The sequence below is a fragment of the Mustelus asterias genome, chromosome 2 (genome assembly GCF_964213995.1).
Source record: "Mustelus asterias chromosome 2, sMusAst1.hap1.1, whole genome shotgun sequence".
Taxonomy (NCBI): domain Eukaryota; kingdom Metazoa; phylum Chordata; class Chondrichthyes; order Carcharhiniformes; family Triakidae; genus Mustelus; species Mustelus asterias.
This window is the reverse complement of record NC_135802.1, coordinates 147,355,718-147,369,732: the sequence shown is the minus strand read 5'-3', so window position 1 is coordinate 147,369,732 and position 14,015 is coordinate 147,355,718.

The following is a 14,015-nucleotide window of genomic DNA, read 5'->3' as shown; positions in this document are numbered from 1 at the left end:
CCACTGATGAAGAAAGGTTGAACAGGTTTGGTCTATATCCATTGGAATGTGGGTGCTGATCTTAGTGAAACGTATAAGATCCTGAGGGGACTTGATAGGATGGAGGAGACTAGAACTAGGGGACACAGCTTGAGGATAAGAGGTCTCCTTTTTAAGATGGAGATAAGGAGAACTTTTTTCTGTCAGAGGGACATTTGTCTATGGAATTCTCATCCCCAGACAGCTGTGGAGGCTGGATCGTTGAATTTATTCAAGGCTGACTGGGGTAGATTTTTGTCAGACAGGAAAGTGGAGTTTAAATCAAGGTTCAGCCATGGTCCTACTGAACTGCAGAACAGGATTGGAAGGCCGAATGAACCACTCCTACTCCCATGTTCCTTTGTTCCTACATCTGCAGAACCTCCTTAATTCTGCTTAGAGTGGTCTAGATGTTTAGATCTATCAGTTATCAGAAACAGTTGTGGCAACCATACATTTGCCGAGTCTCAGTTTCTGAACCTAGTCTCCATCTTCTTCAGCCTCCCTGTATTGCACCTCTGGCTTCATCATCTGAATTCTGAGGGTTTTAGATGGTTTCAGCAGTTTCAGTCTCTCCAGGAGTTTGGTTTCCAATCCCAGTTTCAGTCTTTGAAACGTCAATTTCCTTAATCAGTTTCCTTTTTCAGCTAGCCATCACGCAAACCAGCCTCGCATCCACTGACTCTGTCTATCATAAGACCCTAAGCCATAAGACATAGGAGCAGAATTAGGCCACTTGGCCCATTGAGTCTGCTTCGCCATTCAATCATGGCTAATATTTTTCTCATCCTCATTCTGCTGCCTTTTCCCCACACACCTAATCCCCATATTAATCAAGAACCTATCTATCTCTGTCTTAAAGACACTCAATGACCTGGCCTCCACAGCTTTCTGTGGCAAAGAGTTCCACAGATTCACCACTCTCTGGCTGAAGAAATTCCTCCTCATCTCTGTTTTAAAGGATCGTCCCTTGAGCCTCCCTTTAGCTTCCCGCTGTCTCGGCAAAGCAGCCAGCATAATGTCCAAAGATGTGCGGGTTAGGTTGATTGGCCAGGTTAAAAATTGCCCCTTAGAATCCTAAAATGCGTAGGTTAGAGGGATTAGCGGGTAAATATGTGGGGGTAGGGCCTGGGTGGGATTGTGGTCGGTGCAGACTCGATGGGCCGAATGGCCTCCTTCTGCACTGTAGGGTTTCTATGATTCTATGATAATCAAGGACCCCACGCACTCCGGACATTCTCTCTCCCACCTTCTTCCATCGGGAAAAAGATACAGAAGTCTGAGGTCACGTACCAACTGATTCAAGAATAGCTTCTTCCCTGCTGCCATCAGACTTTCGAATGGACCTATCTTGCATAAAGTTGATCTTTCTCTACACCTTAGCTATGACTGTAACACTACATTCTGCATTCTCTCCTTTCCCTCTCTATGAACGGTATGCCTTGTCTGTATAGCGTGCAAGAAACAATACTTTTCACTGTATGCTAATACATGTGGCAATAATAAGTCAAATCAAATCAAATCAAAATAGGGTTTCTCTCAAAAATCCAAGCTTTGGAGCCATGGATTCTATTACAAGATGGGCTAGCAAGTAAAATATGTGGGGGTAGGGCCTGGGTGGGATTGTGGTCGGTGCAGACTCGATGGGCCGAATGGCCTCCTTCCGCACTGTAGGGTTTCTATGATTTCTATGATTTCTATGAAGATGCACAGTTCTAGTTACTTTTTGACTGGAATTCAATAAGAAATGAACCACAAATGATCCTTCTGTTCTCATGGTTTATTAATGGGTAATGGGTAGGAGTTATTTCAGACTGAAGAATTAAATTAAAAATAACAAATTAATATCTACATAGTTGAATAAATCACCACAAAGATATCAAGTTCCTTTCATGTATAGAAATCATCAGTGCATTCTTTGATTTTGCTGTGCGTGTTACTTTGTGGAAATCAATCCCCTATCTGAGTGGTAGTGGCAACACTTTGATAGGTTTGAGGCAACTCATGGCTTTTATTTTTTTGGCATCTTTGTCTATCTGAGCTCTTTTTCTGGATTATTCCCAACGCCACCTTTCTAGCAACCTTTCTGCTTGCCCAGATTTTTGTTCACAGGTTTCAAGCTCCAGAATTAACGAGCATGTCATGTGGGAATAACTTGCTCTGGATTTCAGAGGTCTTTCACAGGAATTAGAATCTATTCGAACATGATCTAAAGTTTAATATTGAGGAATTATTACTTATATGCTTTATGTTGATGTGGTGATTGTCCCTTTAACACAACAGAAGAGGGTCACCTGGCTTGAGAGACCAACTGGGACTGAGAGTGGGTAATCACCCCGGGGGTGGAGTCCTCTCTTAGGCAGAATGTGGTCTGAAGGCAGCTGGAAGACATGTAAAAGTTTAAAGTTTGAAGCTCATTTATTAGTCACAAGCAGGCTTACATTAACACTGCAATGAAGTAACTGTGAAAATCTCCTAGGTGCCACACTCCGGCGCCTGTTTGGGTATCCTGAGGGAGAATTTAGCATGGCCAATGCACCTAACCAGCAGTTTCCTCCCACAGTCCAAAGATGTGCAGGTTAGGTTGACTGGCCATGATAAATGCCGCCCTTAGTGTCGGGGGATTAGCAGGGTAAATGCGTGGGATTAAGGGCCTGGGTGGGATTGTTGTCAGTGGAGGTTCGATGGGCCGCAAGGCCTCCTTCTGCACTGTCGGGATTCTATGTTTCTGACAAAGTCTGTGAGCATGCATCATGACAGTTTGACAATACAGAGCTGGAGTATTCTGTGGTAAATAATGCACTGCCAGGTTCAATGATTTTCTGGTCAAGGTTTAAATGTTTATTTATTAGTGTCACAAATAGGCTTACACTAACACTGCAATTAAGTTATTGTGAAATTCCCCCAGTCGTCACACTCCGGCACCTGTTTGGATAAACTGAGGGCGAATTTAGCATGGCCAATGCACCTAACCAGCACATCTTTCAGACTATGGGAGGAAACCAGAGCACCCGGAGGTAACCCATGCAGACACGGGGAGAACGTGAGGACTCCGCACAAAGAGTGACGCAAGCAGGGAATCGATCCCGGGTCCCTGGAACTGTACTAGCAGCGCTAACCAGTGTACCACCGTGCTGTCCTGTGGATTACTACCAAGTGAAACAATCACACAATATTTTCTTGAAATTGGTGTGCTAGTGTATCCAATGCTGATTTCTTTTACATGGGTATCACAGTGGCAGTGTGAAACAGCAACCTGTTCCAGTTTTGATGCCATTATTTAAATAAAACTTCATTCTAACTTATTGGGGTGAATGTGGCTGTTGATGTGGAGCCTGTAAGGATGGGAAATGCGGATGGAAGGTGACTTATAAGATGTGAGGTGAACGTTTAATTTCCTGACAGTTCTTGAAATGCAGAAATAAAGTCAATGGCTTGTTTGCAGCCTGTCGAGCCTCATGCAAACATGCAGTGGCTTCATACTTATAACACGTTTGCAAGCCATGATCACTCATTGGGGTGAAACAGCTCTTCACAAAGTCCTACACTTGGGATAAAGTTAGCAGCGTACAAGAACCTTGTGGGACACGGTTCCCGCTTGTTTAAAGATGACATGCACCTGTCAGCTTTGTGCAGTTGTGACAAAGGTCAGCAGTTGTCAAACTCTGTGGCACAAGGTGGTGGGTGTTAGAAAGTTGGCATTCAGATGCGGAGGAGGGAAGGGAGAATTGCAGAGGGTGGTATTCGGGGGTAGGGAGTTGCTGTGGAGGGAAGGGCTTAAACATCCTTGGTGTGGTTGTCCAGTAGAGTGGGGGGCAGGGGGGAGAGGGGGGGGGGGGAGTGGGGAGGGGGGAGGAGGAGTGATTTGAGGCAGGCATGGCAAGATGGATGGTGGGCCTAAAGCAGAGGAATGGGGAGGTCATTAATGCTGTCAATGTAGAAGTTGTGAGCATCAAAGTGAGGGTGTTGGGTGGGGAGGGAACAGCCACTGCCACAGTATAAGCAGGGAGTCCAGGGTCACTGGAATTAACAAAAATATGGACAAGGATAATGCGAGGGTCCAGGGCCAAAGTGGGAACTGGGTCGGTCACAGGTGGGAGAGATGGAATGTCCAGGAAAATGGTAATAGGGTCCAAAATAACTGATAACTGTTGGGGAAGGCTCGAGGGTAACAGAGGGAAGATGATTGGTTATGTTGGATGGGTCAAGGGTGATGGGAGCAAGCATGAGGATGCTAAGATGAGAGCAGAATGTACAGGAACGGGTCTCAAATATCACACACACCATAGATTCATTCATTGAATCATACCGTGCAGAAGGAGGCCATTCGGCCCATCATGTCTGCACTGACCACAATCCCACCCAGGCCCTATCCGCATAACCTCATGTATTTATCCCAGCTAGTCCCCTGACAGTAAGGGGCAATTTAGCATGGTCAATCCACCTAACCCGCACATCTTTGACCCGTGGGAAGAAACCGGAGCACCCGGGGGAAAGCCACGCAGATACAGGGAGAAGGTGCAAACTCCACACAGACAGTGACCCAAATCGGGGATCAAACTCGGGTCCCTGGTGCTGTGAGGCAGCAGTGCCAACCACTGTGCCACCGTACCGCCATACTTGGAGTTTAATGTCAAACACAGCTTCTCTGAATGGAATCTCGATTGAAGTAGGAGGATGGTTTTGGATGGATGGGGTTCATGTTGTGGGGAAAACATTAATGGAAGTGATTTTCCCGTCGCTATACAGATGAAAATCAGGATAGCTATAAATGGTTCACGATATTGCCAACAATCGAATAGATTTATTTATATTTCCTATGCAATATTCCTGTGCTCACAAGCAACGTAAACTGGGTTGACAGTTGAAAGGAAATTGTGTTCCAGATTCCCGAACCAGACTTGGGACGTGATCTTACCAGCCGTTTGCGCCACACTCCCGCTGCAGCGAGGTCGGAGAATTTGGCGGCCAGCCAAATCTCCAATCACTGCGGCAGATGGGAAAATCCCACCGGCGTGAACAGTGGTAAGATTCCGGCCTTGGTACTTTTGCCTTACTTCTGCCGACTAAATTGGTTTGAACAATTGTAAATCAAGTGTGAATGAAGATTCGCTCAAGTACTGTTTTGCCATTACACAGCGTATAATTATGTCTGCACATCACCTCATTATCAGTATCAAATTTACAGTAAATTAGCAATAGCCCTCTTTGCTAATTTTAAAGACTGGAGGCGCGTTAAAATACTTTAAATAAAACGAAAATGCACCCTCTGGTGGAAATTCACCAGGAATTGCAGCATTTGAAGAACTAGCAATGACAAAGATATGGGACCATTTATTTTAAATGTATTCAATGGTTTAAGTTATGAAATGACTGTCTGTATGTGCCGTTTGTTTTGTTATTGGCAACGGCGAGTCAAAACTATTCTCATGATATTGTAAAACGAGTGCCGGTCCATTTTGGAGTGAAATTAGGAAGTATTTTTTCAGACAAAGAACAGTGGAAATCTCTTCCCCAAATGATGGGGGCAATTGAAATTTTCAATTAGATCTTTGGTAAGGGTATTGAGGTACAGGCATGTAAATGGAGTTGAGAGACAGATCAACCATGATCTAATTGAATAGACAAATATGTTGCGGGACAATAATGATCAACTGCTGTAACTTTTCTTGGGCACAGCTTGCAAGAAGTCACCTCACTCTGGCGCCATCTTGAAAGAGTTAGCCTCCATTGCAAGAGGATTTGCATACAAGAATAGGGGTGTTTTGCTGCAGTTGTATAGGGCATTGTTGAGGCCACACCTGGAGTACTGTGTGCAGTTTTGGTGTCCTTATCTGAGGAAGGGCGCCCTTGCTATCGAGGGAGTACAGCAAAAGTTTATCAGGCTGATTCCTGGGATGGCAGGTCTGTCATATGAGGAGAGATTAGGTTGGTTAGGATTATATTCACTGGAGTTTAGAAGAGTGAGAGGGAATCTCATAGAAACTTATAAAATTCTAACAGGGTAGATTCAGAATGTTCCCAATGGTGGGGGAGTCCAGAACTAGGGGTCATAGTTTGAGGGTAAAGGGTAAACCTTTTAGAACTGAGGTGAGGAGAAATTTCTTCACCCAGAGGGTGGTGAATGTGTGGAATTCACTACCACAGAAAGCAGTTGCGGCCAAAATGTTGTCTGATTTCAAGAAGAAATTAGATATAGCTCTTTGGTCTAAACGGCTCAGGGGATATGGGGGGGCGGGGGGGGTGGTTCATGGGGCAGGTGGGGATCAGGATATTGAATTCAGTGATCAGCCCTGATCAAAATAAATGGCGGGGCAGGCTCGAAGGGCTGAATGGCTTATTCCTGCTTCTATTTTCTATGTTTCTATGTTTTTGATAGAGTATTGCAGCAAGGATACAATTGCATTGAACCATCGTTACCCTTCAGGCCACAGATGTACAAGGGATCAAACTCAAAGTGCAATCATATTTGAAAGCCGTGTGTGATTCTACCTTTCAGTTAGTGCGGCATTTGCAGTGGTAACAGTGTTATCAAAGCTAAACATAAGCATATGTGTGGACCATAACTAAATGCAATGTTAGTGATAGTGTAACACGCCTTTAAGGGATAGCATCACTACATCACTGGAAGGGGAGTGTGTCACGCGATCCAATCTTAGTTTCCCTTATGCGCAAAGTGCACACAAACAGCTCTGCTACTGATGTCTTCAAGATTTCTACCCGTGTAGAAATATCCTCATAACATGACCACAACATGTTATTAGTTGCAAAAGGAAAATTCCCTCATCCATCAGGAACAAAATGAGCAGGAAGCCTTTCAAACACAATAATAACAGATTAGGTGGATCAGCTGCTCAACTTTCACCTTGCTGTCATCTGCACCCGCTAATGTTATTCTACTATAAACAGGTCATATATTGCAAGTTTATCTGATGTTGTAATTCAGTCTCGTGATGGGATAAGGCAAGGACAGGAACATGTGTGAATTCTGCCAACAACACTGATCAAGTTGAGAATTCCAATTACTTGTCAATGATGGACTAAGCATTCAGATTCCGTGCAGATGAATGAATGATTAAGGCAGAATTAAAACCAATACCAGAGATAATAATTAACTCACGCCACCCTCAAACTATTCAATCAGAAACCATTCCATAGATGTGTGCAAGATTTCAATAAAATTGAACACATTCCCAAAACCTCAATAGGGGCACAGTGACCATGACATAGTGATCTTAATACAGAGACAGGCCTCCTAATCTACCTTATATAAACACCAAAACACACCCTCAACTAGCATTCCTATTTTGCATTGAGTATGTTCCAATATCCTACAAAAGCTAGGGACAAAGTTTAGAAAATTTGAATTACTTGGACAGCTTCTTCCCTGCTGCCATCAGACTTTTAGATCATAGAATCCTACAGTGCAGAAGGAGGCCATTAGGCCCATCGAGCCTGCACCGACCACAATCCCATGCCCCTATTCCCACAACCCTATGCTTTTACCCTAGCGAGTCCCCCTGACACTAAGGGGCAATTTAGCATTGCCAATCCACCTAACCCGCACATCTTTGGACTGTGGGAGGAAATCGGAGCACCCGGAGGAAACTCACGCAGGCACGGGGAGAACGTGCAGACTCCGCATAGACAGTGACTCAAGCTGGGAATCAAACCCAGGTCTCTGATGCTGGGAGGCAGCAGTGCTAACCACTCTGCCACCGTGCCACACTAAGAATGGTTTTTGAAAGGATCGACCTTATATTAAGTTGATCTTTCGCTACACTCTAGCTATGACTGTAACACTACATTTTGCACCCTCTCCTTTCCTTCTCTATGAACAGCATGCTTTGTCGGTATAGTGTCCAAGAAACAATACTTTTCACTATATACTAATACATGTGACAATAATAAATCAAATCAAACTTTGAAATGATAGGGAGGAAATTTTCTCAGAAGGGTGGTTAGAAAAAGAACCAACATTGGAGGATTTTTCAGGTAACCAGCAAGCTTGGGCTGGAGACAAGAGTTCCCCAATGTCATCAGGCTGGCAGATGGGAGAAGCAGCCAATTAAGGACAGTTGAGTCTTCCAAAGATTCACTACAGTGCAGAAGAGGCCATTCAGCCCATCAAGTCTGCACCAACTCTCTGATAGGCCCTTTACCCCACCTTATTCCCGTAACTTTTCCCATGGTTAATCCCTCCAAATCTACACATCTTTAGACACTAAGGGGCAATTTAGCATGGCCAACCCAGCTAACCTGCACATCTTTGGACTGTGGGAGGAAACCGGAGCACCCGGAGGAAATCCGTGCAGACATAGGGAGAACACGCGGACTCCACACAGGTAGTCACCCAAGGCCGAAATTGAATCCATGTCCCTGGTGCTATGAGGCAGCAGTGCTCACCACTGTGCCACCCATTGCTGCCAACCCAGAGAGCTCATTCGCCCAATATCTCAGCAGTGCTATTGAAAGGTAATCACAGATGAAGTGTGCTGGAAACCAAGTCTACAGCAAGTAAGTGGAGGGAAAAAAACCATGGGCTCAAGAGGTGCCAGAGGGAAAACCTTGCCAGGGAAATCATTGGGGCAGTAAGAGTTAACTTATCTGTCCACAACTCTGTCACCCTATTCACCTTGCCAACCATCCTCCACCCCCACCCACTGGAAAGCCATCACAATGCAATTGATAGCTTCCCGTGGTAGTCTATGAAAATAGCCCCAATTCAAATTGGCTGCACATCTCTGATCAGTGTGACCGTATTTTACCAGCCCACCCACCTTCCAGCCCTTTTCCTCAGGGTCATAATGTAGTAAGTTGACATTTAGGATGTTCATATGTGGTACTACGTAGAATCATAAAATCCCTATAGTGCAGGAGGCCATTTAGCCCATCAAGCCTGCACTGACAACAATCCCACCCAGGCCCTATCCCACATATTTACCCTGCTAATCCCCCTGACACTATGTAGCATGGCCAATCAATCTAACCTGCACATCTTTGGACTGTGGGAGGAAACCGGAGCACCCCAGAGGAAACCCATGCAGACATGGGGAGAATGTGCAATTGGTAAGGGTTGTTCCTGAATCATGCAAGGGTTTGGGATGGGGAGTGGGGTGGGGCGGGGTGGGGGGGGGGGGGGGGGGGGGCGGTGGTTGTTGGAGTGACAGAAAGGAAAATGGGGGGAAAAAAATGAATCTCCCATCAACAGTAGCAACTTGAATTTATTTAGCATCTCTGCTAAATATGTCCCAAAGCACTTCACAAATTGTAAATGAGACAGCAATGTACACTGAATGACTAGGATGTTTGGAAATGTGGCTAAAAATATACTCAAAGAGAGATAAGTTTCAAAGAGCGTCTTGAGAGGCAGAGAGATTTAGGAGGGAAACCAGGGTTTGTGGCCTAGGCAGCTGAAAGCACGCTCAGCATTGAAGAAGCCAGTAAAATTCAGCGATATTCAAGAGTCCAGAGGTAAGGATCATTAACCTGAAGGAGTTCAGGAGAAGAGCAGCGGAGTAAGTGAAGAGGACAAAATATTAGGCTCTAAGAGTAGGCTTCAAATTAGCAACTCCAGAGGTTAAGGATTATGAGCCTGGAGGGGACATGAATGAAAGGAGTGCAGAATAAAACTAAAAAAGAGTTTTCAGTGGAAAGGATGGTACTAATTTGACAAGTCTTTAATAAATATTTTCTTCCTGCTGTGCCTAGTTAGTTGAATAAAGAGAGGCATGGCAGGGCATCTCAGTCTTCTACAGTGCACATCCTGTTCCACGTGGGAACTTCAGGAAACCTCACAACCACCCATGGAAGAATTGCCATCAGCTGGAGGAGCTTCAGCAGAAGTTGGTGTCACTCCAATGCATCTGTAAGGCTCAGAGTTATGTGGAAAGCACATTTCTGGAGGTGTCACCCTGTAACCCAAGGGTAGGTAGACAGAGAGGGAATAGGTGACGGCCATAGTCAAGCAGCACCAGGCAGGTAATGCAGAAGTCCCCATGAGTGCATCTCGCTCTCCAACCAGTATTTGGTTCTGAACATAGATTGGGGCAATGTTTCCTCTGGGACTGCAGCCAGAGCCAAGGCCACACAGCTGTACAGGCCAGGTAGGAGGAAGTTCTGGTCAATAATTGAGATCAAAGTTTGAACTGCTGGGATGGCAAGTTGGGGGGGGGGGGCTAAGAAGACAAGCAGTTCTGTGATCACAGGCTTGATGTCATGGTGGTAGGATGCCTTCCTGATGTCAAGGTCAAGGACATCAATGAGTGGCTAAAAGAGATTCTGAGGGGGAGGATGAACAAAGATCATGGTTTAATGACATGAGACACAGATAGGTTACATCAGAAACCCAACGATGCTAACCTTACACCAGGTGAATGATAACCAAATCTAAAAAGGCTTGGGATAGCCGCCGAGAGGCACAATGGGGAAAGGTCCCTGTTTAAGGCCTTTGATCCCGTTGTTTAAGAAGGGTAGCAGGGATAACCCAGGAAATTATAGGCCGGTGAGCTTGACGTCCGTGGTAGGGAAGTTGTTGGAGAGGATTCTTAGAGACAGGATGTATGTGCATTTAGAACGGAACAATCTCATTAGTGACAGACAGCATGGTTTTGTAAGAGGGAGGTCGTGCCTTACAAATTTGGTGGAGTTTTTTGAGGAAGTGACAAAAACGGTTGATGAAGGAAGGGCCGTGGATGTTGTCTATATGGATTTCAGTAAGGCATTTGACAAAGTCCCACATGGCAGGTTGGTTAAGAAGGTTAACGCTCATGGGATACAAGGAGAAGTGGATAGATGGGTGGAGAACTGGCTTGGCCATAGGAGACAGAGGGTAGTGGTCGAAGGGTCTTTTTCCGGCTGGAGGTCTGTGACCAGTGGTGTTCCGCAGGGCTCTGTACTGGGGCCTCTGCTATTTGTGATATATATAAATGATTTGGAAGAAGGTGTAACTGGTGTAATCAGCAAGTTTGCGGATGACACGAAGATGGCTGGACTTGCAGATAGCGAAGAGCATTGTCGGGCAATACAGCAGGATATAGATAGGCTGGAAAATTGGGCAGAGAGGTGTCAGATGGAGTTTAATCCGGATAAATGCGAAGTGATGCATTTTGGAAGAAATAATGTAGGGAGGAGTTATACAATAAATGGCAGAGTCATCAGGAGTATAGAAACACAGAGGGACCTAGGTGTGCAAGTCCACAAATCCTTGAAGGTGGCAACACAGGTGGAGAAGGTGGTGAAGAAGGCATATGGTATGCTTGCCTTTATAGGACGGGATATAGAGTATAAAAGCTGGAGTCTGATGATGCAGCTGTATAGAACGCTGGTTAGGCCACATTTGGAGTACTGCGTCCAGTTCTGGTCGCCGCACTACCAGAAGGACGTGGAGGCATTGGAGAGAATGCAGAGAAGGTTTACCAGGATGTTGCCTGGTATGGAGGGTCTTAGCTATGAGGAGAGATTGGGTAAACTGGGGTTGTTCTCCTTGGAAAGACGGAGAATGAGGGGAGATCTAATAGAGGTATACAAGATTATGAAGGGTATAGATAGGGTGAACAGTGGGAAGCTTTTTCCCAGGTCGGAGGTGACGATCACGAGGGGTCACGGGCTCAAGGTGAGAGGGGCGAAGTATAACTCAGATATCAGAGGGACATTTTTTTACACAGAGGGTGGTGGGGGCCTGGAATGCGCTGCCAAGTAGGGTGGTGGAGGCAGTCACACTGACATCGTTTAAGACTTGCCTGGATAGTCACATGAGCAGCCTGGGAATGGAGGGATACAAACGATTGGTCTAGTTGGACCAAGGAGCGGCACAGGCTTGGAGGGCCGAAGGGCCTGTTTCCTGTGCTGTACTGTTCTTTGTTCTTTGTTCAGCCATAGTGCACCAAGGGGCAGGGAATTATATAAAACCCTCTTGGGCCGTGTGACTCACATTGAATGTATGCAGTGAATATTATATGTATCACAACTGTATTGAAGCACCTCTGAGAGCAACATGATCCCTGAAGAAAACGTGACTATTATTACACTCCGTGATGGCCATTTTGAAATATTTTGTAATGTTCTTTCAGATATTTTACAAATATATTTTTTTAAAAGGTCCCGCCAGACCTGGTGGGCGTGGCAGAGTGGTTAGCCTCACGGCTGCCTCACAGCGCCAGGGACTCGGGTTCAATTCTGGCCTCGGGTCACTGTCTGTGTGCAGTTTGCACTTTCTCCCCCTGTCCGCACGGGTTTCCTCCAGATGCTCCGGTTTCCTCCCACATTCCAAAGCTGTGTGGGTTAAGTTGATTGGCTATGCTAAATTGACCGCAGTGTCAGGGGGATTAGCAGGGTAAATGTGCAGGGCTATGGGAATAGGGCCTGGATGGGATCATGGTCAGTAAAGACTCGATGGACCAAATGGCCTCCTTCTGTACTGTAGGAATTCTATATGCAGAGTTCCAGCATGGTGCAGAAAAGTGGGAGTGGCATGGCAATCCCGTGGTGATTGCCATATTCCGTAAGATTTTCCTTAAATTCCTTCCAAATCCTGGAAAACTTGGGCCCTGGTTTTACAGAAAGTGGTCTGAATTTCAGAATTCCTTCCTAATTGTAATAGTTCTGATCTACAAAAGGATAAATGCTCTCTATATCTGAGCTTTTGGTAAAACCAAACCAGGTAAAAAAGTTATAGTGACAAGTAATTTGGCACATGCCCAATGTTCTTTCACAAGGGTGGCATGGTGGCATATGCTGCCTCACAACACCAGGGACCCAGGTTCAATTCCGGCCTCGGGTGACTGTCTGTGTGGAGTTTGCACGTTCTCCCCATGTTTCCATGGGTTTCCTCCGGATGCTCCGGTTTCCTCCCACAGTCCAAAGATGTGCGGGTTAGGTGGATTGGTTATGCCAAATTGTCCCTTAGTGTCCCAAGATGTGCAGGTTAGGGGGATTAGCTGATAATGTGGGTAATGGGGATAGGGCCTGGATAAGATGATGTTGGTGCAGACGTGATGGCTGAATGGCTTCCTTCTGCACTGTAGGGATTCGATGATTCCATTCCTGAGGAAACACTGGTGGTTTTATGAGTATAAAACATCCACTATTTTGTTTTTTAAACTTTTATTTTAAAATATATTTTTTCTCCCAACATGAGCTAGTAAAACTTTGAACATGATACATATTAAATCAGCATGTATAAAACATGTGGCAGACACATTAAGTAGACCTGGAAGTTATATCAATGTACAGTTCACATTAGCAAACCAGAGACATAATAATGTCAAATTTGGATCATATACAACACTTGATTGGCCACCACATGGAGATGGGGTAAGAGACAAATAACAGAGTACCCCCTGTAGAACCCTCATTAAAGCCAATAGTCATCATACCCGCCCAATAAATCAGCGTTTAAAAATTCAGTCTGTTCAACCTCGTTATTTACAGGGTTAATCAACAACATGCAGAAGCACCATAGACCCAGATAAGACTAATCCATTGTTCAACAAAAGGATAGAAGGTTGAAATGAAAACACACAAAATAAAAATCTTACGTCAAAGAAAAAAACCTGATAAGTAAAACATACAAAAGAATCGGGCACGTTAAAGCAGTGTCATTTTCAAGTTGTTTTACATATTTAACCTCGATATTAAAAGTGAAAATTAGATCTTTCGTTGTGCATAGCATACACTGAAAACATTTGGAAAATCAATTGCATATTATACGTGACTTAATGCTATCTGAATAATTATATCGTGGAATTAAGTTATTCCTCCCACAATGAATAGATAACTTTAAGACAAGAAAGAATAGAGCGAGGCAGCCATTACATCTGGGAACTCCTACACACTTCCTAGTGTCTGGTTAGAGAGTAGCTATGGCTGAGGACGGATATCAGTCCTGTCAGAGATAGTGGATTACGAGATAGAATAGAGGAGGATAATTTCGCAACGTGAATCACAATAAGAAAGAAAGCAGAATTTCCTGGGCTGCAGATCTGCTGCACTGTGGT